Here is a 6,558-nt window from a genome sequence, read left to right on the forward strand (position 1 = left end):
AAAAACTGCGGTTTCTAAAGGGTGATTCTTTTGAGGTTAGGATTTTCATGCATTAGTATTTGACAGATCACGTGGGATTTCAGACATGGTGTCAAAGAGAAAGATGCTCAGTATGCTTTGACATTTCATCATGAATAGACTTACTAACGAGCCACAACGTCGAATTTTCAGTGAATGGGCCCTAGAAAAGTTGGCAGAAAATCCGCTTTTTTATCGACAAATTTTGTTCAGCGATGAGGCTCATTTCTGGTTGAATGGCTACGTAAATAAGCAAAATTGCCGCATTTGGAGTGAAGAGCAACCAGAAGCCGTTCAAGAACTGCCCATGCATCCCGAAAAATGCACTGTTTGGTGTGGTTTGTACGCTGGTGGAATCATTGGACTGTATTTTTTCAAAGATGCTGTTGGACGCAACGTTACGGTGAATGGCGATCGCTATCGTTCGATGCTAACAAACTTTTTGTTGCCAAAAATGGAAGAACTGAACTTGGTTGACATGTGGTTTCAACAAGATGGCGCTACATGCCACACAGCTCGCGATTCTATGGCCATTTTGAGGGAAAACTTCGGAGAACAATTCATCTCAAGAAATGGACCGGTAAGTTGGCCACCAAGATCATGCGATTTGACGCCTTTAGACTATTTTTTGTGGGGCTACGTCAAGTCTAAAGTCTACAGAAATAAGCCAGCAACTATTCCAGTTTTGGAAGACAACATTTCCGAAGAAATTCGGGCTATTCCGGCCGAAATGCTCGAAAAAGTTGCCCAAAATTGGACTTTCCGAATGGACCACCTAAGACGCAGCCGCGGTCAACATTTAAATGAAATTATCTTCAAAAAGTAAATGTCATGGACCAATCGAACGTTTCAAATAAAGAACCGATGAGATTTTGCAAATTTTATGCGTTTTTTTTTTTTTTAAAGTTATCAAGCTCTTAACAAATCACCCTATAAGCCCAAGAAGTAAAATCGGGAGATCGGTCTATATGGGGGCTATACCAAAATATGGACCTATACTCACAATTTTTGGCACAAGTATAGTCCTAAAATACCTCTAGATTTCCCATTTCAGACAAATTGGATAAAAACTATAGGTTTCTATAAGCCCAAGACCCCAAATCGGGAGGTTGTTTTATATGGGGACCATACCAAAACATGGACCGATACTCACAATTTTTGGCACACGTATTTTTGGTCCTACAATACCTCTAGATTTCCAATTTCAGGTAAATTGAATAAAAACTGCGGTTTCTATAAGCCCAAGAAGTAAAATCGGAAGATCGGTCTATATGGGGGCTATACCAAAACATGGACCGATACTCACCATTTTTGGCACACCTCTTTATGGTCATAAAATACCTCTAGATTTCAAATTTCAGGCAAATTGGATAAAAACTACGATTTCTATAAGCCCAAGACCCCAAATCGGGAGGTCGGTTTATATGGGGACTATATCAAAACTTAGACCGATATAGCCCATCTCCGAACTTGACCTGCCTGCAGACAAAAGACGAGTTTGTGCTAAATTTCAGCACGATTGCTTCATTAGTGAATACTGTAGCGTGATTACAACAGACAGACATCGTTATATCGTCTTAGAATTTCTCCCTGATCAATAATATATATACTTTATATAGTCGGAAATCGATATTTCGATGTGTTTGTAACACATGACAAACTTATTATACCCCCGTCACCATTCTATGGTGGTGGGAATAAAAATATTGTATGCATACCTATGCATAAATAAAATTTTCTACACATGAGATTATATGAATATTTTTTTTTTTAAGTTGAACCCCCCCCCGAATTAAAATCCTGGCTACGGCCTTGATGGGGGCTATATCTAAATCTAAACCGATTTCACTAAAATTTGACACACTTGACTATAGTACTAATTGTTCTTCTTGTGCAAAATTTTAAAGCAAATTAGGGTAAAACTCTGGCTTCTGGGGCCATATAAGTCCACATCGGGCGAATTATATATGGGAGCTATAGCTAAATCTGAACCGATTTCTTCCACAATCAATAGGGTTCTATTCTGAGCCAAAACACATACTTGTGCCAAATTTGAAGTCGATTGGATTAAAACTGCGACCTAGACTTTGATTACAAAAATGTGTTCACGGACAGACGGACATGGCTATATCGGCTCAGGAGCCCACCCTGAGCATTTTTGCCAAAGACAGCATGTGTCTATCTCGTCTCCTTCTGGGTGTTGCAAACATATGCACTAACTTATAATACCCTGTTCCACAGTGTGAAAATATAAAAATTACAAAGGGATCTTCATAAAAAATAACGAAAGGGCACAATACTCTGTTTAGAGTCGGGACAGTAAAATAAAAAAGGGGGAAACAGTGAAAATTAAAAAGTAAAATCTATAAAAACAAAGTTTAGTTCCTCTTTATTAATAAGTAGTCCAAGAGGAGTTGACGGATACTTTCAAAAATAAAAGCGGGCTTTAAGAGTTTTGCCGCTAAAATTATTTTTCATTATAGGTGGGTATTAGTTCGAGTTTATCCGCTAAAATTTTTTCACGATTACTTTTCTTTAATAATCCATTTTAAGGAATACAAACTTTGTGATAATTCGCTTTGGGATATTAATATATACTCAGACAGTCAACCTGCAATAAAATCCTTGGACTCTGTGTTCCTTAACTCGAAAACTAGAACTAAGGGAACTAGAATCTGTTGGTATGTCTCTGGCTACCTGCAAGCTATTACTGCGTGAGAAGGCTGTCATGATGGCAAATGTTCGATGGGAGAATTGCAAGGGTTGTAACGACACCAAGCAAATATGGCCCCATGTAAACTGGAACCGCACACTAGATTTGCTAGTGTTCTCAAGACGTCAGATATCACTCCCGATATCTGCTATAACGGGTCGGGTTGCCAAATCGCCTATCAAAAACTATTGGCGCGAAGTATAATGACTATTGTATGAGCTGTCATGATGCGGAGGAAAAGGAATTAATTAAACACCTCTTGAGTGAGTGTCCTGCATTTTGTGTAAGGCGTAAGCAAATTTTAGGGGCATACATTAGCGTAGCTAGACAATTTTCCTAGGGGGGGATATAGCCCCCCTAGCTAAAACTTTATAGACTGAACTTATAGGTTCAACTAATGTTTTATTTCATAAAATTGAATAAAAAATAGACATCAAAATAACTCGAGAATCAATTTATAATAAAGCAACTAAAAGTACCCTACGGGAAATTGGTGCAAATTGCCACTGTCGGACCTATTACAGAACTGGTACCTGTGGTCCAAATTAATGCGTAATTTTTTTTTTCTTTTTTCAAATATTTTAAAAAAAGAGTAAGAATAAATAAAATGGTACAAAGTATTCAAATTTTGCCTCAAAAATGCTAAATCCATTATAGAAAAATCGATAATATTTGAAAAAACGTTTCAAACAAGCTTAGAATGCATTAAAAATCATAAAAAAAGTATAAAAATTATTTATTTGGGAAAATATCACAAAATTTTTAATTCACATTCAAAACACTGAATTCAGATCACACCTTAAGAAGTGATGCAAATTCATTGCAACGGTTGTTGAAACGGTGGACATTCGTTCTATGACAAGTTCATATTACATTCATCGCTTCTCCGCCAATTTTGTACCACTTCCAGACCCAAAAGAAACTTTTTTACTTCTTTTTTGGCGACGCTTTTTTGCAGCATTATTAAGATATTAATTTATGAAAGAATAGTTCTAATATCAATTACTATTTCTTATTCAACTAAATCATAAGTTCAACCACAGCTTTATTTCATAAATATCATAAATACCACAACCCAAGTAATTCGATTGTGCATGAAAGTCTTTAGTGGAACTTTGTGCTTTGCACGAGTATATACTTGTTTAATTTTTATAAAAATGTAAAATCGTAAATAGGTTTTCAAATTCTGGGGGGCTAAAATTTTTCTGGGGGGGGGGTCTAAGCTCCCTCCCCAGAGGCCTTCCTACGCTTATGGGGGCATATAGCTTCAGATTATTGGTGGACCTGGAAAACGTTATCTTAAGCAGTCTGTTAATGTTTTTGGAACAATCTGGTTGGTTCAACAAAAGAAAATAATTGAGGAGATTCAGTGGTTAAAACTAGAAGTGCCCATATGTAATACTTACTTTTAGTTGAATGTGGTATCACAATGGACTGAATAGTCTAAGTGAGTCCGAAACTTAATCGGGATGCCACTTTATCCTAACCTATTCCCCATCAAGTTATAATGAAATCTGCAACAAATATGTATAATTTTATGGCTTTTTACTGATTAAGTTGTCACTTTAGTGAAAAAATTACGATTTTAGCTGCTAAACTCGAACTTTTAGCGGCAAAAGTCGAATCAGTAAAACCAGAATAACATTACAACTTTTCTGGGCGAATTGCATTATAACTTGGTGGGGAATGATCCAAAGCAACAATTGAATAGGTTTATTTTCTTTAAAATAAATTATTAAAGAAAAGTAGCCGTGGAAACACGACCATTTTAGCGCGATAATGCCAACTTTATACCGGCCCTAAAGGTAAAAAAAAATTAAGTACAAAATTATTCGTTAATAAAAATTCATATTTATTTCGATAAATTTTGAATGCAATTAAAGTGGTGTTAGCTAGCAAAAAAATTGTTCACTCCTAAATATGTGTATGTGTTGGTTGTAAAATTATTGTTTAAAATTTAAATATAATGTGCTTTTGAATGGTTATCCTTAACTATAGAAAATATTTATATATATACTCCACTTCACGTTTTGCTTTAGTATGTTTTTGAATTTCTTCGAAAATTTCAAACTCTTATACCAAACACGTTTTTTTGTTACAAAATTTTTATTTTTGCAAAAAAAAAAAAAAAATATTTGATCCAAAAACTCAGTCGATTTCGTTTATATCAAGCACTGTAAATCTTTAATAACACACATTTCGAAGTTTCATTGCAAAAATTTACAAACTATGTTATATAAAAATAACTTATATACATGTTATACAGCAGTAAGTTCGACCGGGCCGAATCTTAAATACCCACCATCATGAATCAAATATTATTGTTTCCTATGAAATGTCAGGGGGTTTGATGACATATATTCTCCCAAACACTTCCCGAAGATAACTTTTAAGATTTTACCTATGAAGACTATACCAGATTCTGGATTGGACTCAAAATGATTCCAAACATATTATATGTTCACATAAAACAAACATAATAATGTTTCTCCAATATCCAATAATATTGTTTCGGCAATATCCAAAAAAATATAGTTTTTGGAAAGACAACATTATTGAGTTTGGATGGAAAAATACAAAATGTTTGGAACTTGGACAGCTCAAGCATTATATTGTTTAGACCAATATGCTTTCAAACATATTATATGTTAGAAGAAATCAAAAATATAAATGTTTGGGCAATACCAAAACATTTACTTGCTTGAAGCAAAATGTGATTGGAAGTACATGTTACAGAAACGATTATTTTGGGTGTATGTATACATGTTCGACAGTGTACATATTTGTTTTCAATGTTAGCATTACGATCTGTCTCAATTTCGAATTAGTTTGTATTTGAAATTGTTGCAAATGTGTTTAATTCCATTGTTGAAGGAACCTAATGTCTGCTTTTGATTGAGAACAGCATTTTCTCCAAACATTCTCAACATGAGTTCTAGGCTAAACCAAAGACCTTATAATACATAGATGATCCACTATTCTCTTTAAAAAAAATGTGTCAGTTCCAAAAATTAATTTTCTGACATTTCGTTTTGATTTTTTTCGAAAGAGTCAGTCCCAAACATTAATTTTCGTGCATTTGCTTTTGTGTTGTCCGTAAAGAGCAATGCTGCTCAAAATTAAATTTCGTATTTTCGGGGTTTTAGTCACAATTTTTTGTTCAAATATTAACTTTTAATATATTAATTTATTTATAAATCCTCTGTTGCATCATAAACGTTCTAATTTTGTGTAAAATTGGCAAACTACAAAAGGAAAACGAAAAAGATTGTAAACGTATTCTTATTTTTCTTGTTTATTCTTAATCTTCGGAACATAGTTTGACACCCATGGCTCATCTATGTATTATAAGATCTATGGGCTAAACATTTATTTTGAGAAAATGTTTGAAAGAGAGTTACAGATTATTTTTTCTTAACAAATGTGTAACATGCCTTTAACTTTCAGAAACTGATTTTGTTGGAAGTAACCCCTTAATAGTTTTCAACTCAAAATATATTTAGAAATCGTAATTACATTGATATACTTGAAAATAGTTTCATAATAAAATAAAACGAATTTTAATTAACGTTTTTATATGTGCAGTTAAGTTCATACTTCCCAACGTTTCGGAATGTATCTATCCAATGCCCTTTGTTAAAAACACCAAAAGCCTTGCCAGTGGTATTGGCTGGCTTGCATGATTAATATGTCATCGATTTGCACTTACCTAACGATGATTCTATTCTATCGTGATTGCAAATTTCGAATTTAATGTCGAAAACATTTGTGCTGGCGTGGCTTACATGTGTGAGTGTGTGTGCATATTTCCTTTGGGTGTATTTGAA

Source organism: Haematobia irritans, chromosome 3 (assembly GCF_050003625.1).
Source record: "Haematobia irritans isolate KBUSLIRL chromosome 3, ASM5000362v1, whole genome shotgun sequence".
Classification (NCBI taxonomy): domain Eukaryota; kingdom Metazoa; phylum Arthropoda; class Insecta; order Diptera; family Muscidae; genus Haematobia; species Haematobia irritans.